General features: G+C 35.4%; 1 protein-coding gene across 1 annotated transcript in view; it reads right to left on the reverse strand.

Moving 5' to 3' along the window:
- The window catches only part of LOC306637929 (uncharacterized protein), a 139,151-nt gene that overhangs the window by 14,550 nt on the left and 98,642 nt on the right, over nt 1–25,959 (reverse strand). The window lies entirely within an intron of this gene.

A 25,959-nucleotide genomic window follows, 5' to 3' on the forward strand; every position in this document is an offset into this window, starting at 1 on the left:
GGCTCTTTACGGCCAGCCATCTTTTTCTCATCCCATAACCTCTCTGTCCATTTCCTCAGTCTCTATCCATCTTCAGTACAAGTTTAGAGGGGGATGGATTTTCCTTTGGGGAGTAATGAGGCATTTTAGACCAAAAGAAGGAAGTCAATTTAGGTTTTTCTTTCCCACCTTGTCATGTTCTTCCCATAAAGCAGTAAACTCAAAGAAATTAGCTGCCTGAATTGGGAGTGTGAGGGAATGTCAACAGAGAAGAAAGGAATGAAAATGTTCTCATCAGTGGTGAAAAAATAATGTACAACATAAAAATATTAGGCTGACACCAAAAATATTCTAGGTAGGAATAAAAGATGACTTTGGGACTCAGTGCACGAAGAACACTGCTTGTTAAAAGATAAAACAGCAACGACCAATAGACAAAGATGTAAAATTGGTCCCTTTTTTCCTTCTGAAAGAGCAGTCAAGAGAAATAGGTATGAATAATACATATGAGATTCTTATTGAAGTCATTTTTAGTCCAAGGCCTAAATCCCTTGCATACCCCAAAATTAAATTCACTATTTGGTTTGGACACACACTCTTTCTGAGCTTCAAGGTGCCATTTAGAATGCAAGAGTCAGACCATGGATGTACTGACTAGCTTCGTAGAATTAGTTCAAACAAAGGTGGCTGATGATTGGCTCTGTGTTCCATTTTCCCATCTTTCAGTTCAGATAGAATGAACACAATCCCTGACTTGACAGTGAACGTGACACCTACCAACAATTCTTCCAGTTCTGACCTCATCCCTCTCTGTACCTCAAAAAGTGCTGGACTCCTTCTTATAAGGAGAGACTGAGAGATGATCCAAGCCTCCTTACATGTCACTGTATTTACAGTCTGGCCTTTCTACTTTTAGGGTTTTGGTCAATGTTATTTTTTCCATAGCATTTATTCATATTTCAAAAAAATAGAAATAAGAATCTATATTAGAGAGAAAATATTTTAAAATACAAAAAGTGGGAGGCAAATATAAACTTTTTTACATAATACTAATTAGAAGCAACTGTGATATAATGGTCAAGAACATTAACCATGGAGCCACAATCCCTGCTGAAATCACAAATGCACTATCTTTATGAATTTGGGCAGGTTACCACTCCTCTCTGAGCCTCGATTTCCTCATCTGAAAATTTGTAAGTAATCCCTGCCTCACACTACTGTGAAAACTGTAAAACTTTTAGGGCACTGCCTGCCATTCAGTAAATTGAATTGACTACAATTTCATACTCTTTAAAAAACTTTCAGCATGTTACCTTATCTTTAAGGCCCATCTTTAATGCCAAAGATACTAATTAGTTATTGATAATGATGCTAAGGCAAATGATGAGAATTAATTCACAATAGTCTGAAGGAAGCACTTAGGATTGGGGTTCAGAGTGACTTCTTTGAAAGTTATTGTTAGAAAATCTGACCCCTATGCTGACAGACCGGCAGAGGAAAAAAATATTCAATGTTTTTTTGGGAACTAAAAAAACAGCTCTCAATAAACAACTGGAATCACATTTTAATTAGTACAAACAACTTTATTATATATAATAATTTGTGTCCAAAATGTTCATCTTAGTGGCTAAAGATAAAATGTCATAAGACCTATAATTTTGTATTTTCATAAGATAGGAAACCAATTAATTCAACTAATTCAGTAACAAATTTCTTTCAATAAAAAGTTGAAATTAAAATCAATCTGGCATCATCAAATATCTATTTTTAATAATTTTTTGACAACATCAACTGGGAATAAAAGTGGACTAGACAATTGAGTCCAAGGTTAGAGATTATGGTCAGAGTGCTACTTTAATGGGATTTTTTATTATAAGTGAGGAAGAATATAGGATTTTTAACAAAGAGAAAAACCCACTCTGACACTTAGGTCCAAAAGGCTAAAGAGAAATGTCTTATATTAACCTAACACAGTAACCTCATTATGCCTTTAGCCAGTGTAATCCTCAGCCATTAGATGAGATATAGATTTTTATACATAAGGGTGTTTTTCTCCCTATGAAAGAAATGCCTTTAGATACATTTCAGATAATTTATTATAAAAGCTTTTTGATGTAGCAGTGAGGTGGTAGTAAGAATGTGGAGATAGGGAGAATGCTATTTTTAAGACTCTAAAATGACTTTTGATGCTGAGTATAAAATAGCCTGATTTGAACTTGAGATTCCCAAAAGGATTTCTTCTTGAAACAGGACAAACTTCATTTTTGAGGAATTTTGTAGATCAAGTTATTGGTGAAATCAAGGTACCATGATAAACAGCCATAGAGCTCTATGTGCATAGTATGTACGTGTATGCCAACTTGTACATCTAGATGTGTATGTTACACATGTCCATGTATTGTGGCAGGAGGTATAGGCTGTGGAGAGCCATCCAGATCTTCCCTTCATGGCTTAGGTTCACATTTTGCTAACTTCAGTGGAAGTTAGTTGCAGACTTCTCATAGCTTAAATGTCTCTAGCAGTTGCCCTCAGGCAAGGCAGATGATTGTGCCCACTTGCAATGACTAATCAAGGTGTGGGTAGAAAGGCTGGACCGCTTTGTTTCAATCAGGACAACTCTAAAGGACCCTCCAGCTCTAGAATTCCCTGTGATCTGAGCTGTCTTTCTGGCATTTACATTACTTTTCTCACTCTCTCACAGGACTTGTTCTAGAGAGAATGTCCCCCGAAATTTACTGAGTACAAATCTGCACCTGAGTCTGCTTCCCAAGGAACCCAAACTAAGATATTAAACATTTATTATTTAGTATCACTTTTACCAAAAGGTTAATTTACTGATTTATAAATGTTGATAGAAGATGAAGGTTAGATGGATTTCTGAATTTAATCAAACTATCCATTGCTCTATCTAACTATCTGGATACCAGTAAAGAATTAAGATGGTAAGATGATGGTTTATTATTTTGTTAACCTGGTATCCTGCATGTCTTTTCTGAGTACAGATTCCCAAGAAATTGTCTAAATCATTTTTTAAAAGTTTCAATTCAGTTATGCCCATCATACCTCCAACCACCTGCACTATTACCTACCACCATTGCCTGGATGATGACAAAACTATATCATTCCAACATAGTGATAGAGAATATGTGGTGCTTTAGAGAGGCAGTCAATGACAAATCCAATAAGATGTCATCAGAACATGTCACCACTGGATATAAGGTGAGAACATGTATAATTTAGAGATCAAAGCAGATAGGCAGTTAATAGCAAAGATATCGAGTAGCAATAGTGATGGAACTGAGGTTCTGAGCTAGTTTCCAACATGGCGCATACGGGAAGGGCTTGGAATCCAGATTGGTGGGAGAGTAAATATCTAAAATGGAGCCACTACCCAATTCTCTCCCAAGTTCCTCAATATTTTGGTTTTCCACTATTTCTTAAGTGCTTTTTCATCATAGTAATAATCATCTTTTTAAAAAATGTTAAGAATAATTTTCAGAGAATATTCTTATGGGGAGAAAACTGCTTCTACAAAATCCAGCTTCTCAGAGGCTAGAACTGGAGTATAAGCTGGCAGAGCCTAGCTGCCAAAATTCAAGCGCAGATATAATAAATCACCAGAGTGAATAATTAAGTTCTTTTATGTTAGAACGGGATTGATTAATTGAATTCAGACCCTCAGGCAAGACTGAATCTACAGGTAGGAATCAGGAAATCCCAACTATGGAAAAAGGAAGCATATTCAAGAATGAGCCAGGAAAAGTACCACTCTAGGTTAGCAGCAAGACCTGGGATTGTAAGCAATTGTCAAGTACTAGAGTATCATGGCTTGAATGTGTTCCCAGCAAACTCATATATTGAAACTTAAATGATTTCCTTAGCATGTGGAGCATTTGGCAGTGACGAGAAATGGGATTAGTGTCCTTATAATAAAGGCCCAAAGAGCTGTCTTTTCCCCTCGCACCACAAGAGGACACCATGAAAATATGTCATCTGTGAGCCAGAGAGCAGGCCCTCACCACACACCATACCTGCAGGCACACTGATCTTGGGCTTCCCAGAATCCAGAACAGTAGAAATAAATTTCTTTGTTTATAATCACCCAGACTGGATAGTATTTTGTCAAAGCAGTGCCAATGGACTAAGACAAGGGGAGAGTGGCTACTGCAGAAGAGAAGTAAAACCATTATTATAAAAGAGCTTTGAAAATTTTATAGAAAGAAATAAACTGTGTATACAGGAGGAAATTAGAATGTATACATTTCAATTATTGCTTGTGAAAAATAACTGCTCACAAGCATACAGGTGTGCATATTCTTTAACAAGTCAATCTTGAAAGGCTTTTTACTAGAGATTTAGAGTATGGTCTCTTCCCTTATTCACTAGACTAAAAAGATTTAAACTCATTAGATTTTCCCCCTGTGATTCTGATAAAACCAAAAAAATTCTAACACACTTAACCTACATAAGCTAAAAAGATTAACTCAGAAGGTAATGATGATGGTACCTTATAGGTTAAAATTTAATCACTTATCGCCTGAAATATGTTATATATATATAATTATCCTTATTTTAGAAATGTGACAAGTGAAATCTTAAGTAATATTATAAGTAGACATCCTACCACAAGGTGTACAAGCCAGGACAGAAATAGAAGCTGGACTCCAAGAGTAATTCTCATCACATCATTCCATAAAACCTCTCTAAATCTAAAACACTAAGAGTCAGATATCCCATGAACACACATTAAATGTTAATTAAAGGAACAGTCTGACTGGGTGTGGTGGCTCATGCCTGTAATTCCTTTTTTTTTCTTAAGGGCTGAGGAGATAACTCAATGGTAGAGAGCTTCTGAAGTCAATCTCCAGTATTACCAAAAAAAAAAAAAAAAAAAAAAAAATTCTGTGATTAACCTTGTTTAATGAAATGATATTTTCTGCTACTTAGAGGTTTGCTGGACCTAAGCATGTGAAGTTACCTTTTGGGGCTCAGGTTCCAAACCATAAAACAAAGAGCTCAGAATGTTCTTAGACTTTCCAGGTATAAAAGTAGCAGGCTTCATCTCTAGTAAATTTTCACCATTTTTTAACTTTAGAAGTATAGAGGGGGGCTGGGGAGATAGCTCAGTCGGTAGAGTGCTTGCCTTGCAAGCACAAGGCCCTGGGTTCGAACCCCAGCACGGCAAAAAAAAAAAAAAAAAAAAAAGTATAGAGGGGTGCGCGCGCGTGTGTGTGTGTGGAATGAAAGATTTTCTGTGTTGATTATATCCAGAAAGTTACTCTTCAGTGGCACTTTTCATATTTTGAGGAAATATGAGCTCTGGGAGGTTAACTCTGCTTAAAATGAGTTAATTCAACAGGAATTCTCTGCTGTTAATATATGATGGCTCAAAATTTGTCTTTCTTGTCCATTGTGGTGGCACACGCTTGTAATCTCGATAACTCCTGAGGCTGAGACAGGAGGATGGCATATTCAAGTCCAGCCTCAGCAACTTAGAGATATTCCATCTCAAATAATTAAAAAGGGCAGGGGAGGTACCCCAGTGATAGAGCACCCCTGAGTTCAGTGCCCAGTACCCAGTACCAAAAATTTTTTTAATTAATATTTTTACTTTTAGATGGACCCAATACCTTTATTTTTTTATTTATTTATTTTTATATGATACTGAGGATCAAAAACAGTGCCTCACACATGCTGGGCAAGCACTCTACCACTGAACTACAACCCCAGCCCCCCAAAGTAAAAAAAAAAAAATTTAAACAACTTATTTACATTTCTTGTACTTGCAGGTATTTTCCCTCCTATGAATTTTCTCATGTATGCTTAGAGGAACATCTAGTTGTTATGATTTTTAGTCTTAGTTATTAAGGCTCATTTTATATGACTGTTAACCAGTCACCCACTGATATTGATGTAAAATATGAAATAGTTTAAGGAAATTTATTAAAGTGTATCTAGATTTGTACTCATAAGACCAATTGTGTCATAAATGTAATTACTCTTAATTACAATGGTATTTGTATAACCATAGAATATACAAAATGTAAAACACCTGTATCATGTGGCTTTATACTTTACAAATTTCACAAACACCCACAGGGCATTTTGTGTATTTATGTGACCTCTGAGTCATCTCTACCTATTACTTTGCCCAGGCTATTGAGTTGCTCTAATTGTCATAAACTCTTTCTTCTGGTATGTTACAAATACAACCACAAATTTTAAAGCTATGCCTACACCCAAAAGATCCAGTTGGATGTTTTACAAAATCTAAAATTGGAGACTAGTAAGTGACCTCAGTTATGTGAAGAATCTAAAATTCCAAAGCAATTAAGTTCTATTTGAGGACCATTTGTCTTCATAAAAAGTCAGAGTCAATCATTTGATTGAATCATTTAATTGTATCTTCTTACTCTGGAGTATCCTGTTTGTCAATCCCAAAATCTTAGCTTTGGAAGAGATTTCAGAAAATTGTTGAAAATATGTATTAGGACAGACTAGGCTGTTTCTGTTCAATTGTAGTTATTTGTTTCTTTTCATGAAAGTTTGTTCATCCCACAAAGGCACTTAATACAGTGAAGGATAAAAATGCTTAAAATAAGAGTATAATCTAAATTATATGTTGGACTGAGTTCCTGCTCACTTACAAATTCATATTAACTTTTAGTCTTCTAATTACTGCATATGTGAGATTCAGTCTACTAGTTTCTATTCAAACTAACTTTTTTGGGAGGTGGGTACCAGGGATTGAATCACTGAGTCACATCCTCAGACCTTTTTTGTATTTTATTTAGAGACAGGGTCTCACTGAGTTGCATAGTGCCTCACTTTTGCTGAGGCTGGCTTGAACTCAAGACAATCTCCCAAGCTTCTGCAATTACAGGCATGCACCACCGCACCTGGCTCAAACGTTTTGATGCCATTTTATTTTCATATGCTTTATGATTTTTTCTAATCATCGCCTACCATTATTTTACTTAATTTTTAGATTCTTTACTATTTTTACTTCTGAGTCTTGAATATTTATAAAGCTTTTACCAAAAATAATACATTATGCCATGTTTGAACTTTTCTAGAGTATGTTTCTTTAATTATTTACTTTTTCTGAGTTTGTTCATGAATATCTGGGGTCCTACTTCAATTTGTGTTGTTTCCTAACCTGATTTTTATTTTGCATCTACTTCACCTTTTTGTTTTACCTAATGGATCTAGACAAAGATATAAAATCTTTTCCCTGCAGTTTACCGAGTTGATGTATAACAAAGGCTAAAAATTGTTCCTTTATAAACCCAAATGGTAACTTTCTTAAGGTTCATTTTATAAGGTCTTAAAAACATAAAAAATATATCTTTTAATATCTTCTGAAAAATAAGTATATAATTTAACCACTCGTCTTATGTAGTCATTTGAACAAATCTAAAAGCTCAAGAAACAATCAGACTGTAATAGTAGGCTTTTGTAGTGTCACAAAGATAGAATTATTTTACTGTTTTACTTAGTCATCACTGAGATGAATTTCTCTATTATATCATAAACTGGGACAAGACACCATTATAGCATATGTATGAATGGAGCTGCCATCTTAAATTAATTCTACAAAGACTGTCTCAGAATATTGTGGTAAATCCTTTAAAAATCAAAACATTTCAAAAATAAAAAAAAATTTGAACTGAGATTTAATCCCTCAAGCAATATAGAAGTTATAGAAATTAACTACAGCATTTTTGTTTTGTTTTGTTTCATTTCATTTCTGATTAAACTATTTCAATAGGTTTTTGATTTGAAATATTATCTTATTAGAACGCATTGCATTGAATTAAAAAATAAATAGTAAATATAATTGAGATTATTTAGGAGAAAATAACCTGTTCATATCTTTCTGGAAAATGAACTGACAAATGTTTCTGGGAAAATGAACTTTCTAAGAGTTTGCATGAATCTAAAAGATTAATAGTCCCAACTGTTTTGGAAATATACTTCTGAAAATGTTTCACCATAAACTTTATTTCCTATTTCAAAGTCCAGCAAACAGAACAAGGAATGCTTTAAGCCAATTTAAGTCTTTTGTTAAGCTCCCATGGAGTGGGGGCTGGGGACTCCTCAGTGGTACAGCCATTGCCTAGCCCAATCCCCAGCACTATGGGGGAGAGGGCACCATCCATTCAAATATTTTTGGCCTGGTATGGTGGCACATGCCTGTAATTCCAGCAACTTGGTGGGATAAGGCAGAAGGATTGCAAATTCAAGGCAAGCCTCAGCAATTCAGTGATACACTGTCTCAAAATTTAAAAACAGGGTGGTGAGAACGTAACTCAGGGGTAAAATGCCCCTGGGTTTAGTCCCTGCACCAAAAATAATAAAGACCCCATGGATTTATGAACACTGAAGGCTGCTGAAGTAAAGGATTCAGTGCAACATTCCATCTCCCCACTTGCTCCCTCTCTACCATCACCCCATTTAATTTGGTTAGTTGGTAATTCCCATGTGGATGTTTACATGATCTAATTTCAGACCTGGGGATTCATCCTGGTAATCAGAATAGAGTAACCCAAATTTTATTTCCTAAAATGACTCTTAACAGAACCATGGATTTGTAAGATCCTGTGGCTCATGCATAGAATAAACATGCAATTTATCCCCAAACCAGGCTACTTTTGATAGTACACAGGACTTAGCATAAATAATTAGTACATTAGTTACCTATTATAAACTTATTACTACAAACTTAGAGACTTAAAACAACACAAATTTATTATCTTATAATTACAAAGGTCAGAAGTTCAAAATCTGCCTTATTGGACTAAAGCCAAGGAGTCTGCAGGGTTGAATCTTTTGGGAGTCTCCTCCTTGAGAATCTGTTTCCCGTCTTTGGCAGTTTCTAGAGGCCACCTGCATATCTTGGCTTGTGGCTTTATCTCATATCACATTTCCTACTACCAACTCTGATTCTCCTGCCTTTTTTCATAAATATTTTTGTGATAACATTGAACCTATTCAGATAGTCCCAGATAATCTCCTTAGCTCAAGATCCTTACTTCAATCACATCTGTGTAGCCCCTTTTACTATGTAAGGTAAGAAATTCATTGAAGGACATTATTTAGCCTGTCATGGTACCAGCTCAATAGGTCAGAAGGTATAAACTGAGACAGTCCCAAAAAGACTGGGAATGGGAGTCATCCTTCCTAATGAGAGATCGGACATGACATTGGCAAGAGGAAGTAAGATAAATACACCTTTGTCCTCCATACAAAACAATGAGACATGCCAAGAAGAAAACTATCTCTGGAAGTGCTCAATAGTCCAGTTACAAAGCTGTAGCCACAGAGTGGAGCAAAAAATAACTTCATTTTTCCTGTATCATACCATTCCCTTGCCCAACACTAGTCAGTATTAAGAATGAATTTCTTGATTCATGAGTTCCCCTACAGGGAAAAGGAGAGCTGTTAATGACCAGCTTCCCCACACTTTCAGGGTACTGCCAGAAGAATCCACCTTGGTTTCACCTCATCTAGATCACTGGGTAGACTGTCATAGCTAAGATATTGGGAATTAGGCACAAAGAAGGTGGTCAGGGGCTATCAGCATCTGCCATGAGGTGGGGGACTGTTATTCTTAATGGCCTGCTCCACAGAGGACCCCAGCAACCTTCACTGCTGAGCACCTTAACAACTCTACAAGCTGCTACAGACTCCTTACAGTTTTTAGCACTGAGGACCCACAGTATTTGTTGTAAAGAACTTCAGCAGTCTGTTCCAAAGGGGACCCCAGCAGCCTTTGTGGACAAGGGCCCTGCAGTTATTTGCCTTCAGAGATTCCAGCTGCATGAGCCACCACTCCGCTCATCTTGCTCCAGTTTCCCTGCTGCTGCACAAAGGTCCACAGCTTACCCTGCAGCCACACATGTACGTGATGCAACCACAGCCTAGGAGCTTTGTATGCACATGCAACTGGCCCCTGCTACCATACATGTGCACCTGTCACTGGCCCTAGCCTTCACCATCATGCACTTGCCTGCAGCTGGCCCCTGTAGCCAACTGCATGCATATTGCTGAACCAAGTCTCCACTACTGTCTGTCCTGGTCCCTTGATATTTGACCTGGTGGTACTGCTGAGAGTCCCAAGAGCCCTCACAGTCATATGGACACCCCACAGCCCTCACTGCCAAAACTGACAAGACACCTTCTGAACCCAGGGCTACGATATCCTTCCACAGATGGCTATGTGCCCCCCTAGAGGTGGTGCCAAATCATGCTTCATTGTGCCCCTACTCCACAAGTGAAGGTCTTTCCTTACCAAAGACAGTTGATAAAGTCTGGAAGAAGTGACTGCTTCTTCAAATGTACAGACAACTACAAAATGCTACAAGAATCATGGAGAATCAGGAACACATGGCACTACAAAAGAACAATAAACTTACAGTAATCTCCAAGAAATGGAGGTTCAAGAATTTCCTGACAAATAATTCAAATAATCATTCTAAAGAGGTTGCAAATGAATAACTTAATATTAGAAAAAAATTCAAGGACAAAATTAAAAGTTTGACAAAGATATGGAAAACAAAGAAACAACCAGAAATTTGGGGACTAAATAATATAAGGACTGAATTAAAAATGCAATATAGGAGCTGGGGTTGTGGCTCAGTGGTAGAGAGTTTGCCTGGCATGTGTGAGGTACTGGGTTCAATTCTCAGCACCTCACAAAAAATAAATAAAATAAAGGCACTGTGTCCTTCTACAACTAAAATAATTGTTTTTTTTTTTAAATACAATATAGAACTTTAACAGCAGACTTGATATAGCAAAGGAAAGGATCAACAAACTCAAAAACAGTTCATTTGAGATGAAAGAAAGGGGAATGCAAAGAAAAGTAAAGTGCCATGAATTTATTGGACACACCAAAAAAGCTGACATGAAGCATGAGAGTTCTAGAAGGAGAAAGGAAAGAAGGGACAGAAGGCTTGTTTAAGAAAATAATGACTGAAGACATCCCAAATTTGAGGAGAGATATGGACATCTCTAGGCATGTGAAACTCAAAAGTGCCCAGTTTCAACCCAAAGAAAGCCTAAGATACATTAAAATCAAACTGCCAACAATCAAAAATAAAGAGAATTTTGAGAGGAGCAAGAGAAAAGAGATTTGTCACATACAATGGAATCCTCTTAAGGTAATCAGCAGATTTCTCAGCAGAAACCTTGAAGGTCAGGAGGGTGAGTAATGTGTTCAAAATGCAGAAAGAAAATATCTGCTAGTGAAGAACACTTTACCCAAAAAACTGTCCTTTGAAAATGAGGAAAAGATAAAGACTTTTCCAGACAAACAAAAAATGATGGAGGGGGCTAGGGAGATAGCTCAGTCGGTAGAGTGCTTGCCTTGTAAGCACAAGGCCCTGGGTTCGATCCCCAGCACCCCAAAAAAAAAAAAAAAAAAAAAAACTGATGGTTTTCATTGTTACTAGATCTCTCTTATGAGAAATGATAAAGGGAGTTCTTCAAGCTGACTCAAAAAAACTCTGTTTAGTCACATATGAAAGCATAAAACTTGTTGGTAAGGGTAAATATTCAGTAAAATATAGAACACTTTAATATTGTAATGGGATGTAAATCACTTATAACTCCAGTTATAAAGGTTAAAAATAACTACAGTGGTATTAAAAACAACTTGCTAATGAAAACACAACATAAAATCATATCATCTATAACATCAAAAATATAAACTGTGAGGGGCTGGGGTTGTGGCTCAGTGGTAGAGTGCTTGCCTAGCATTTGTGAGGCACTGGGCTTGATCCTCAGCACCACATAAAAATAAACAAAACAAAGGCATTGTGTCCATCTACAACTAAAACAAAAATTTAAAGTATATATATATATATATACTTTATAAAGTATATATAGTGGGAAGGGAATAAAAATGTAGAACTTCTGTATGTGATTGAAGTTGTCTGCTTAAAATAGACCATTATAACTATACTTAATTTTATGTGTCTCATCATAACCACAAAGCAAAAAAACCTGTAGTAGATACACAAAAGGGAAAAAGAATTAAAGCATACCACCACAAAAAAATCATCAGATTACAAAGGAGGACAGCAAGAGATGAAGAAAGGAACAAAGGATCAACAAAATAGCCAGAAAAAAAATTAATGAAGTAAAAATAGTAAGCCTTCACCTACCAATAATTACTTTATATCTAAAGATAAATCAGAGATAGACTAGATGGACTGGGCACCTATTTCCAGTTTCCCCATATTCTTTCTCAGTGCCATTGCCAAGTCCTTGAATGCTCTCCCTCTTCCACCCCATTTCTGCTATTTGAACTACTTACTTCCTACTGTTTAAGATCCCTTCCAAAATCCACCTAGATGAAAACTACCCAACTCAAAGTAATCTCTTCCTTCTCTGCTTCTTTTTTATCAAGAATTTATGTCATCTTGCCACAATATGCTCAATTTAATATAAGCATATTTGTGAATTTGTCTTTTCTTCTCTACCACAAGTCAGCTCTTGATAAGGACCCTATGTTAAACCAAACAATAGTGGCAAGCATTAAAAGTTTGCAACAGAAAATTGTCCTGGACCATTTCCAGGTCTAGATTTACTATTTCAGCCTTTGCAAGCCACATTTCCATGGACTTGTCTTGCCAGTCAGTCAAGCAGAGTCTCTTGACAACCAAAAACAGATTTCTCCAGACTAGAAAGAACATTTCACCGGAAACTTTTTTCAGCCTAGATTAAAGCCAACATTTTGATAAAGTTATGTCTATTAGTCAAAGGGATTTTAGTCAATAGAATCCTGCCACCTTAGGCAGGTTATTTACAGCAAAAACAATAAGAATTTTAAAAATTAGACATTTTATTTTCAAGCTAATTGTTGATAGTTCAAGTCTCTTTATCAAGGAAAAAGATAAAAGCTTTTAGAATCCCATTTAGTCAGTTATTTATCTGGAAATCATGTGCAGTATTGGGGGTAATAGTGGAATCCATAAAAGTTATATTTATTTGGTGGATGCCAAGAAAATTTATATATTGAAATAACCAAAATCACTCCTTGGGCATTTGCTTCACCAGATGCCCCCATAGCAAAGACTCCCAGTACTTTTTTAGCTAGCTATTAGTATATCAGAAACTAGGAAAGTAGTAGACATTGCAGAATTACTTGTTAGAAAAGGACCTTGGAAGTAATTCAGGCAACATTTTTCTTTCCATTAATAGTCGTTCCTTAGTTCATTCACAACTCAGGGAAGGAAAGGCCAAAAATAGTCACCAAATCAACCCTAATATGAAGCAGCTGTCCTTGGTGCATGACAGCAAGCAGACAGTTGGAACTCCAAATGCAGATAGTAAACAGAGGCTACAATGAAATAGCAATCATGCTAATCAGCATTTTGTTAGCAAATGTGCTGCACTTTGTATGTTCAAAGCATTGTATCATCATTAATTAATTAATGAGCAATAATCACTATTGCAGCAGCACTCAAATCTATGTACAAGATGGGAAAGAAATTGCTTCATATAGAGCAAATTAAAAAGTGAAAGTGTCTTCTTTCTGTTCCTGTTGTCTTTTCATTTGCTCTCTTCTTTTTCCAGTGAACAGGCTGTGCCATGTTCTCTCTTGCTCTTCCGTCCAGGTTTTTCTATCTAGAGCACATCCCAGATGACTCCTATTCATCTATTAGATGTCATCACAAACATCACTTTCTCCTGGGGATGGTTCCCCTTTCATAGAACTTTTCACCTTCTGTTAAATCTCTCATTTCACTCTCTCACACCCATGTGACACTGCAGGTTATGCCAGGGCAGCTGCCACCTGGGACTTGCTGACCACTGCATCCTCAGCACAGAGCCTGGCAACAAGCGTTACCCAGTCAGTGTTTCCTATGAATAAAAAAGGCCCTCTCACTTCATGAGACAGAACTAATGAGAGTCAATTATTGCTAACATGAGTTCTCATTCTAGAATTAATCTGCTCAGCACTCTAGATACTTCATCTCATTTAATGCTCACCATGTTCCTTTGAGGTAGGAGCATGTTCCCTGTTGCATATAAACAATCTCACAGGACATCAACATCAAAGAAGGACATTCTGAGACCATTAAAAAGGGAGACAGAACAAATCTACTCCATTATTTTATAAAAATGAAGTCTAAGAACAGACCAAAAGAAGATGCCAAACATCCCCCTCTCCTGGCTAAGATGAACACCTCCTGCTCCTTTCCCAACAAGTTTCATGCTTGCTCTTGTCTACCCGCTCTATAGATAAAAATCTATTGAAATACTCAGGCATAAAACTGCCCTCACTTCCTGACAGCAATCATGCAGAGCAAACTCTGCTTCCTTAGCTCTTTCTCAAAATCACACAATCCAAAGCCCAAATCCTTTGGTAAGACTTTTTTGAACACCTTCCTGTTGAAACACACCCCAGTTTCCATGATGTGTGATTTCCCCGCTGCAATGCAATGAGAAACAGCTTGTTCAACCACAGGTACATTCCTGGTGATTTCTTACTGGAGGGCACTGGCAATTAATTACATGAGATAAACCATTGGGCTGGAGAACAAAAAAATGTGAGAATTTTTATCTATACAGTTTTGTTTAAAAGACTAAGTACATTTCCACCAATACTTAAAATACTACATAAACACAGCTCAGTCCCTTATTCCTCCCTCTGTGAGGTGGCTACATAACAAATGAGGTTCACAACATAACTGGAAGGTCATAAAAGGATACATATTGTATGATTCTCTTTATATGAAATATCTAGAGTAGTCAAAATCTTGTAAACCACAACAACAACAAAAAAAAATGAATAGCAGTCTCCCAGGATTGAAGGAAAGGGGAAAACAGGTAGATGGGTGTAGAGTTTCAGTTTTATGAAAAAGTTCTAGACAATTTTTATAAAAGAAATACAAGTCTATTAAATATCACTGAACTGTAAACTTTAAAAATGACTAAGAGGGTATAGTCTAGAAGGAAGAGTGGCAGTTCTTCCAAACAGAGAATCTCACAGAGCAACCCTGGTCTTCAGTCACTCCTGGATACTGCGACATACAGTAGTTCATTTGTGCCAAGCAACGAGTTTGTACTTTGTGCAACTATTTGCTGATAGCATACCATAGTAACTGAAATTCAAACCGTGTGTCAGGGATACTGGTGCTGTTTAATTAAACCATAGTAACAAATTCATTTGAGGGACTTTGTCTTACTCATCTGTGTTTCTCTTGAAGAACCTAATAGTGCATACTATGTATGTTAAAACACACAAACACACATAAATGAGAAAGACAAAGTTCCTCACTTTAACAAGTTTAATGGGAGTCAATAAGAAAAAAAAATCTATAATCTGATTAATGTAATGTTTCAGAAATGATACAAAAGCTAGTCATGTTGGCATGCAGCTGTAATCCCTGCTACTCGGGAAGCTGAGGCAGGAGGATTGCAAGTTTAAGGCCAGCCTCAGCAGCTTAGCAAGACTCTGTCTCCAAATAAAAAATAAATAAAAAGAGCTGAGGATGTAACTCAGTAGTAGAAGGTCCCTGAGTTCAAACCCCAGTACCATAACATAAAGAATAAAAAATGTGGAAGTTCATAGGTGGGTGAACCTACTCTTAGTTAAGGGATCAAAAAAGAGATAACGAAGCTAATGGCACAGAAGGCAAACATTTTCAAAGTTATTCCAATGTCTGTGGAGCTTTGTACCAAAAAGATAAAAATTTTGGACTTTCCTATTTTCCAAATATCATTTGTTTGCTGTTATTAAAAAAACAAAACACTGAAGTTGGGCACAGTGGCATATGATTGTAATCCCAGTGGTTCAGGAACCTGAGGCACGAGGATCACAAGTTGAAAACCAGCCTCAGCAATTTAGCAAGCTCTGAACAACTTAGTAAGACCCTGTCTCAAAATTTTTTAATAAAAAAAAAAATTTTAGAGGACTAGGGATATGACTCAGTGTTAAGTGCCCAATGTTAAGTGCCAATCCCCAGCATCATAAAAATAAAAAATGTTAAGATGGATAACTTTGAAATTAGAATGACTTTGAAGTAGAATAGATAGATGAAATGGCATGAGATTTTTAAAGTTGTTGTTATACACTGCTGACCTAAGAATCTTATCTTCAATGACACTAGCTTCATGATGTTTATTTCAATCCATCCACCAAAGGTAATTTCAATCATCTGCAGACTTTCATAGTATCTTTGAATATTATGTTCATCAGGTTGTATTGTTCTATTCATAAACGTGTGGAAACAATACCTACAAGGTTTTAGAAATCTGTTTTTCTTGGGAGCCAAAGTGGCAGAAATATTATTATTACTTACTGAATGTCAAAAATAAAAGTTGTCACAGACAACAAGTATCTCAAAAAAAAATTATTTTCTGGGCTTCCTGCAATGATAATCCATGTGGAACAATCAACTACACTGGTGAAATATTTAATAGCTCAGGAACATTTTGTTATTTCAACAGCTGAAAGGAAAATCTTCATGGCATTTCAAAGAAAGAAATGTAGTCAGCTTGTGCTTATCATCTTTCTTCTACTACCAAACTGGATTTCACATTGCAGTGAGGGAGTTAGAGAAGAGTCAGGGTACAAATAGGATAATGGTGTATTTTGTTTCTATTGGAGGTGATGTCTACATTTATATCTCATAATGTCTCCAAAACTGCTATGGTCTAAATCTGTCCTCCAGAATCAATGTGTTGGGAATTCAATCCTCAATGCAACTGTGTCGGAAGGTGGGGCTTTGGAAGGGAGGGAGGAAATAAGGGCTCTTTATTAATTTCATAATAAAGCGGCTTGGTGGAGGGAGTCCCTTCTCTTCTTGCTCTTCCATCTTCTGCCATGTACCTTTCCTTCCCTCCAGAGGATACAGTATTCAAGTTCCCTCTCGGAAGCAGTGAGCAGACAACCAAACCTACTGGCCCTTAGAGCTTCCTAGCTTCTGGAACTGTGAAAAAGGAATTTCTGTTCTTTATGAACTACGCCAGTCTATGGTGTTCTGTCTTAGCAGCACACACAGACTAAGACAAAAGCCATATCTAAATGGTGAGAGGTTTTTAAAAGTTGTAATTTTGCATACATGGAGTCTGATCTACTATATATATTTATATATATATATATATAATTATATATATAATTACTCTGTACTTCTTTTACTATTATTCTCCTGTATTTCAAGAGGATATTTCAAGTTGCTATTTTCCTCTGGAAGTCTTCCAAAGCATTAGGTATAAAAATTAGGCGAACATATAGATACTGCTTCAATTTCCCTACACAATTTCTCTACATATCTATGATTTAAAAATAAACAACTGGAGACTTTTAGGTTTTGATTTGGCACATAAAGAACTTAGAAGTTGCCACTTTTAAACAAGTGCCTCTTCCTAACAACAAGTGAAAAGTTCAAAAAACTAAAAAATCAACAACTTTTCTTAGATCTTCAAGAGAAATGAGGTCACAAGGAAACCACTTACCCCAAAATTAGAGGCACAAACAGGTAAATACAGAGAATTAGAATTTACCCAAACCAAAACCCCAACAGCAAAATAGGAAAACTTCAACCTAAACCAGTAGCAGGGTAGGAGAATCTGAACTACACAGTGAGGACAAGTCTGCGAGTTAAAAACTCCAAAGGGACCCAGTCTCAGAGAAGCCCACATACTTTTGTGAGTTTTACCTCCAAGAACTCTACCAGGCCTTCACGGTAAATATTGGAGAAAAGTTACCTCATGCTTCCAGCAAGGGGAGGGTAAAAGAAACCACTAATTCTTCTAAACAAGTTCTGCCCTCAGGAGAAACTATTTTTACAGAGCCTAACCTACAGGAGTTTGTAAAGCCTATCATACATGGAGAAAGGGAAATACCCAACGCCAGCCCCCTCTAGCCCTTTTATCCAACCCGAGGGGGGAAATAAAACTGAAAATCACTGGTGAAGGTCACAGTCCAAAGGTCTAGGTTCACCAAAAGACTCAGACCTAATCATGGGATTATAGAATACTTCCCCTTCCCCCACAATTTACCACTACACTGCTAAAGGAATACTTCCTAGAGTCTCTTCCACTTAGGATGCCAGTACAGACTTAAGAGAAAAAAAAAATTATGAAATATGCTAAAAGGTGAAAATAAAGTTTGAAGAGACAGAGAAAACATAAGAAAGACAGTCAAATATGGCAGATATATTGAAATTATCACACAGGAATTTAAAACGACTACAATCAATATGCTACAGGCTCTCGTGGAAAAAGCAGAAAGCATGCAAGAATGAATGGGCAATGTCAGCAGAGAAATGGAAATTCTAAGAAAGAGTCAAAAAGAAATTCTGGAGATCAAAAATACTGTAACAGGTGGGTTCATTGGTACACTAGACACAGATGAGGAAAGAATCCCTGAGATTGAGGATAGGACAATAGAATGAATTTTACAAAACTGAAAAGCAGAGGGAAAAAAAAAAAAAAAGAGAATGAGAAAAAAAGCAGAACAGAATGTCCAAGAACTGAGGAGAAACTACAAAAGGTGTGATACATGCATAATATGCATAATTAGAATACCAGAAGGAAAAGGAAGAGAGAAGGAGTAGAAGCAATATTTAAGCCAATAATGGCTGAAGTTTTCCCTAAATTAATATTAGACACCATACCAAAGATCTCGAAAATTCAGAAAGCACCAAACATGGTAAATGCCAAGAGTAAAAAGTAAAAATTAAAAATATTCAGGCATTTCATATTCATATAAACTTCAGATAATCCAAGAGAAAAGAAAATCACGGGGGAAAAAGTCAAAAGAGAAAAAATAAACATTCTATGTACTGAGAAAAAAAGAATTCATCTGACCTCTCCATGGAAACCTTGCAAGCAAAAAAGAGTGGGGTGAAATATTTAGTGTTGAGAGGAAAAAAAAAAAAAAAAACCCACAACCTAGAATTCTGTGCCCAGCAAAATTATCCTTTAACAATGAACAAATGTACCACTCTACTGTGGGATGTTGACAGTGGGGTCATTTGTGTATGTATGGGGATAGAAAATTTATGAGCTCTCACTGTGCTTTTTGTTTAATTGTACTGTGAACCTAAAACTTCTCTTAAAATAAAAGTATTGAATTGAAAAAGTAATTTCTACTGAAAAAAGTGGAAATGAATCTAATAGACATCAATGGTATAGACTAAAAATGAGAGAAAAAGTCTAGTCCACGAAATACCTACACTGCAAGATTAGAGAATTAATTCATTAGACCACAGGATGTATGAGAAAATATCCATAGGTGTTTTTGAATTATGGTCTTTAAAAACTAGAAAAAAAACTGTAGGACTATACTCATAAACAAAATGTCAACATAATTTGGCACAATTTATATAGTTGGGACTGAAAGGAGAGGAAAGCTAAAATTGATATAATTATACATTAAAAAATTGCGTTTGCAATTCAACTGAGGTGTCTTTTGACACTTTGCTGATACAAAATCTAAAGAAGAAATATCTTCAAGAAGATTTTTCAGATTATAAACTGGATAAAATATCACACTATTGCTACTCTAAAGACTCAGTTACTCTCCATTGTTAACTTTCAGAGGACTTCAACTCTGAAAGTTAACAAAGCCTTGGGGCTTTGTCGTTTCTAATTGCTTTGAAAGAATTATAATCCAGTTATTTTCAGCAGACAGTACTATGAATCAATCAGGCTATCTTCAGATTTACTTACTTATTTATCTGTACTTGGGACTGAACTTGGGGTCACTGAACCACATCCCCAGCATTTTTATTTTATTTTAATTTTATTTTATTTTGAGACAAGTTCTCCCTAAATTGCCTAAACTGGCCTCAAATTTGTTGTCCTCCTGCTTCAGCCTCTAGAGTAGCTGGGGTTACAGGTGAATGCCAGCATGCCTGACTTATTTTAAGTTCTATGTGGCCTCAACCAATCAAAATAAGTGAGGAATTACCCTTGAACATCTATCAGTTAATGGTTATTTAAAATATCATATGACTAAACAGTGTTGGCAGTTCAACCTTTATTTTTAGAAAACAATTTTGCTCATCTGTGTTTACTTTTTTGCTTATATGTATTTATTTCCCCATATGTTAATTCATTAATACATAGACACATATGTATATACATATATAATTTTTTTCTCCTCTTAAAGCATAAAATTCATTTTATTTTCATTGTTAGTACATTCATTCCACAATCTGTAAGTGCTCTTACTTCTTTTGGTAACATGTTAATTACTGATAAAAATAAAGTTTTATTTATGTAGTCTTTATATTTACAAAAGATTTGAGAAGTTGTCCTTGTCTCTTACCAGTAACCATATGGATTAATAGCCACTTGCCCACTAAAGAGGTAGCCGACAATCTTGAGACACATCATTCTATTTCCTGTCTGTTTACATTTGCTACTCAAATTCTAAATTTAATAATAATTCTTTTTTCTTTCTCCAGTGCTGCCAAATTTTTCCTGAGGAAAGAAAATGCTACCTTACTCTATTGAGTACTTACCCTAAGTACTCATTGGTCAGCAGGAAGGTGGTATAAATTTCTGCAGTAGATGATTCAAACCAAGAAACAGAAGCCTTGCTCAAGGAACTTTTCCATTAAAAAAAAGACATCATAGGACTCTGAAGCTCTGGCACACTAATCAGTTTGTTGTCATTGTTTTAGTTACTGAAATACTGCCACCTTCAGGAAGAAATGTTGGAATCTGCAATTGCCGTTCTTACTGGGGACCCTGAGATCCAAACTTCACATTTCCTGCCCTTTCACAATGGGTGGTGATGAAGGAACATAAGTTATTTTTCTTGTATATCTAAATATTAGTAATTGATTTCTGTAGGTATTTTTACCTTAATAGTTTTCCATTTCCAAGAAACTAGACATTATAGTGAAAAGCTGAAAATTATTTCAGTAAGCTTGAAAAACAAACTAAAATATTTTCCATGCTGAAATAATGAATAGTATATATAGTCTCTGAATGTGGTTTTTAAATTTTTTTCTAAAACCAATTTGTACATTTTACAAGAAAGATATTTCTCTAAATAAATCAAATTAAGACTTCTAAAGTAGGAACTTTCCCCCCTTTTCATTCTAGACCCTCCATTTATGGGTTCAGATACAAATTAAAAGTATCCTTGTGCTAGTTGACTTTCTGGTGTTTAAATTGAGAATTGAAGCTTACGTCAAAAATCTCTCTTTCTCTCTCTCTCTCTCTCTCTCTCTCTGTCTCTCTCTCTCTCATACTGCATAATCTGCTTTTTATCTCATTTTATTACTCTTTTGCTTTTTTGTTCCCCTGTTTTATTTCCCATCTTCTTCATCCTTTTATTGTTTTTATTCTTCACTTAAAAAGCTCATTTCTTAATTACCAATCTGCCCACGTCTTTAATGTCTTATCAGCAACATACAGAGTGACCTCTTTCTCTGTATTCAAAATCCATTCCTTACTATGAGACAGTGTCAACATGTACTTTTCCCAAAACAAGGTTTTTTAGTAGAATTACTATGAAATGTCACCAATATTTTACAAAACGCTGGTTTTATAGTATGACTGGAAAGGACACATGCACAAAGTCTTCTCTTATGTCAATACCCAAAAGTAATTTGACAGTTTCAGAGATGTCGAATCTCCCCAGATTAATTTTTAAATTGTATAAATAAAAATCTCAATGTGATAATTTTAGGAGGAAGGGAAAACTTTTTAAAATAATTGTGACATTCACCTAAAGGAATCTACTGAAGACAATGACCACCACAAATCAAGATTTTTAAAAAAGAATATTATTAAAGATTAATATATACTGGTAGATATTAAAATACACAATAACAACTAAAACTACATGGAAGTCATGTCTAAAAAGATGAATGGAGCAGAAAGGGCTCTAGTATAGATAAGAATATAGTATAGATTAATGCTATTGTATTTTTAAAATGAGTAACTATTTGAAAAAAATAAAATTTGAACTTTTTTTCATAAATACACCAAAATTAATTTCAGAAAAAAATAGAGTGAACTATTTTTAAATAAACCCTATTTAGAAATATGAGGGACTGCTGGAAGGTGGAGAACACCTGTAGTCCAAGTGGCTCAGGAGACTGAGGCAAGAGGATCACAAGTTCAAACACAGCCTCAGCAATTAAGTGAGACCTTAAGCAATTTAGCAAGACCCTATCTTAAAGTAAAAAATAAAATAATATAAGGACTGGGAATGTATTTATTTAAGGATTCAACCTCTGATTCCAAGACTTAAAAAATTACAAGTGACTACTGTATTACAATGTAGATGAGGAGATAATAAATTAAAAGAATGATATGTGAGTTAACAAAAATTAAAAGAATCTATTGAAAATATAATCATAAGAGGCAAATCATAAACTTGGAGAAAATATTTTCAACTTTAATGGCAGGTAAAATTTTAATATCCTTACATCTAAAAATATCTTAGTAATAAGATAACTACACAGCAGAAAATGATCAAAGGTCATGAACAGACAACTCAAAAGCATCCTTATCCTTGTCTATTAACATTTTTTTTTAGTGTTGAAACTCATTATAATCAAAAATATAAATCAAAACAGCAAGTTTTGCCTTTAAAATTCATGATTTTTTAAAAAAGTATAATAACAGTTTCCGTAAACCTATTGCAAAAAATGGCACTTTTATACAACCTTTATGGGTGATGATTTGGTAGGTATATACAGATTCTTAATAGCCTTATCTCTGTCTCAGTGACTTCTTAGAACACAGTTTTTTATGTCCAAGGGAAATAATCAAAATGTAAAAGAAATTTAAGTAGAAGAATAATCAGATAGGATATTGGGAAAATAAATTCATATAATGGAATACTATTCAGTTAATTATTCAGTTTAAAAAATAATTACATAGGGAAATGTTCAGGTTTTATTAGGTGATTAAACAGCACCTAAATGATATTATACAGTAATCAAAATATGATTATATCATAATATACCAAAAACAAATTTTTAGTTGAGGAATTTGTTTGTTCCTTTGTTTGTTCCTGAGTAGTAAGGCCATGGTTAATTTCTTCACTTTTTAAACACTTTCTGTTTTTCAAGTTTTCTATGATAATATGACATTTTAAGCACAGACATTTAAAAATTATTCTTTTATCCAAATCTTGGAATGTACAAAACCAAGATTGATCCTAATATAACCAATGGATTTGGATGGTACAATGTGTCAATGTAGGTTAGTCAGTTGTAACAAATGTACAATTCTGCTGTGGGAGGCTGACAGTGAGGGAGTCTGGGGGCGGGATACAGGGGGTAGATGGGAACCCTCTGTACTTTCTGTTCAATTTTGCTATAAACCTAAAATGGCTATAAGAAATGGAATGCAAGTTGGATGCAAAGTTAACCTGGCAATGCATAGTACAGAAATATAAAAACACTGGTTCAGTAAGGAAGCTTTTGAAGTATGCTGAACAGGTGCCTAATAAAGTTTTGGAGATCAGTAGCTTTGAGCAAATCTATATCTTATAATGAGTCTGAATGAGGATATAATATTTTTTCATCTGGCTTCTTACCCTTTAGATAGAAGAAAGGTGACCATAACAGCTCTGTTCAATATAAATATGAATGACACATACATAATTTTAAATTATCTAGTAGCCACAGTTTTAAATGAAAGTAAAGGAAGGGGATAGAATCAACTTTAATATTTAATTTAGCTTAATATATCCAAGTATTATCACTTGAACATGTAATCAGCACAAAAACATATTGAGATATTTTATTCTTTATATCATATTAAACCATTGAAATCTAATGGGAATTTTAGATGTGCAGCACAGGTCAATTTGGTTCCTAATTTTTCTCTGGAAATACTTGATCAGTGTTTACATTTAATAAAATTTCCTGTTGCAAAAGTAGGTTATCATCACCCAAGTTGAACCCAAAATAAGTTTTCTAAAAACTACTTCAGAATTTGTTTTTAAATTTAAATTTGAATGAATTAAAATTAAACAAAACTTATAGTCAGGATTCTTGAGTTGGAAGTATAGTTCAATAGCAAGTAAAGTAATTGCTTAGCATGTGTGAGGCCCTGGGTTTTATCCCCAGCATTGCAACATAATCAAAATTCTTAGTTGATCTGTTTCATGTGTGGCTAGAGGCTAGCTTATCCATTATACTTCTTCTTGGAAGGGATTAATAGTGCAATACTGACATTGCATGTACTACTCCATGGGAATAGGGCTAAAGACACCCACTACTCAGCAAGTTCAACTCTAAAATTTTACACATGATAAAAGAATGTAAATTGTGTGTCCTTAATTACTTTCTTGGCTTCTATTTACTATCACAAAATCACATGTATATTGTTTTCTCAGCAGATATGTCTATAAAAACAGAAGTAATATCTCACACCAAAAGTGAGGTACTGCTCCCAGAAATACCACTAGTACAATTTCACTTTCCTTTTCCGGATTAAGAGATGATTCTGCTACTATACAATTTCTAATCATAAAGACTGAGAATGTGAAAAGTGAAAAATACAAGCATATTGCTATTTATAGTAGATGAATCTGTGACCTCACAGGCAACAGGACTTTCTCACATATTTAGGAAATCTTGCATAACCCAAAGGAGTGGAACTAATGAACTGCCCAAAGCTCAGCTGTGCTTCTCAACTTGTCCATACAAATTGGACAAGCCCTTTACTGTTAGAAGCCATTCCTCTGGTGGCACTAATGACTACAATATTTTAAAATCATTATAAACCAAACTCAAATTCTTACAGAGGTATGTGAAGTTGTGTTCTGAGTGCTAGCAATGGAATAAATAAGAGAACACATCTGAATGTGACTGTCAAGGATGCTAGCTGTTTGGGAAAATGACAAATATGATGACAAATGTTCCTTTCCTTCCTCTGAATAAATGCATTTCCCAAAAGACCATTGTCCTCACTTAGTAACATAAGTAAAAAGCACATCCTCTGAGGATGTGATATGTGATAACAAGGTTGTGTATGACCCCACTAATTTCAATGTGTCAGTCAATCAATCATCAAGAAACTTTAATTTTGCCTAGCACCAGGCACTTCAGCAGTTGTCAGGAAACAACTACATAAATGATATGGTTACTAACAAGGGAGATTAGGTTTGTAGACAGCAGAAGATAACTAACAAGGTAAAGCAGTGTGCATGTTGTTGGAGCACAGGTGAAGGATCCAAATAACACCAATCACCATTCTAGAACTTGAGCAGTGGTTCTCAAAGTGGGGTCCACAGACCCCTGGTAGCCCTCACGAATCAGAAATTCTATGATATTAAAACTTTTCATAAAAATCCTAAGGTGCCATTGGCCTTCTTCTCACTGTGTTAATATTTTCACAGATAGTGTAAACCAGTAAAACTGGTTTCTTCAGCTCAAAGCAAGGCAGTGGCATCAAACCCTATAGTACAATAGTCTCCCTTTTATCCACAAGAAACACATTTGAAGACCCCCCAATTGATGCCTGAAACTGTGAACAGCACCAAACCCTCTATAAACCATATTTTTCCTGATATATATATACAAATGTATATACAAGTATATACACAAATGTTCCTTTCCTTCTTCTGAATAAATGCATTTCCCAAAAATCATTGTGTGTGTGTATATATATATATATATATATATATACCTATGATAATTAATTTATAAATTGGTACAGTAAAAGATGAACAGTGACAATACAGAACGACTATAACAATATACTGTAATAAAAGTTATGTGAATATTCTCTCTCTCTCTCTCTCTCTCTCTCTCTCTCTCTCTCTCTCTCTCTCTCTCTCTCAAAACACTCCTTTGTATTATACTTACCTTTCTTGTGATGCTAGGAGATGACACTTATCCATGTAATGAGACAAAGTGAGGTGAATGATATCAGGCATTGTGATGAGGCAGTGTTAGGCCACTATACCAGGGTTACTTGATCCCAAGTACTGCCACCCTACAATGGTTGATCTGACAACCAAAATGGCTGCAAAGTGAC

This window comes from Sciurus vulgaris (assembly GCF_902686455.1).
Source record: "Sciurus vulgaris genome assembly, chromosome: 10".
NCBI classification, from domain to species: domain Eukaryota; kingdom Metazoa; phylum Chordata; class Mammalia; order Rodentia; family Sciuridae; genus Sciurus; species Sciurus vulgaris.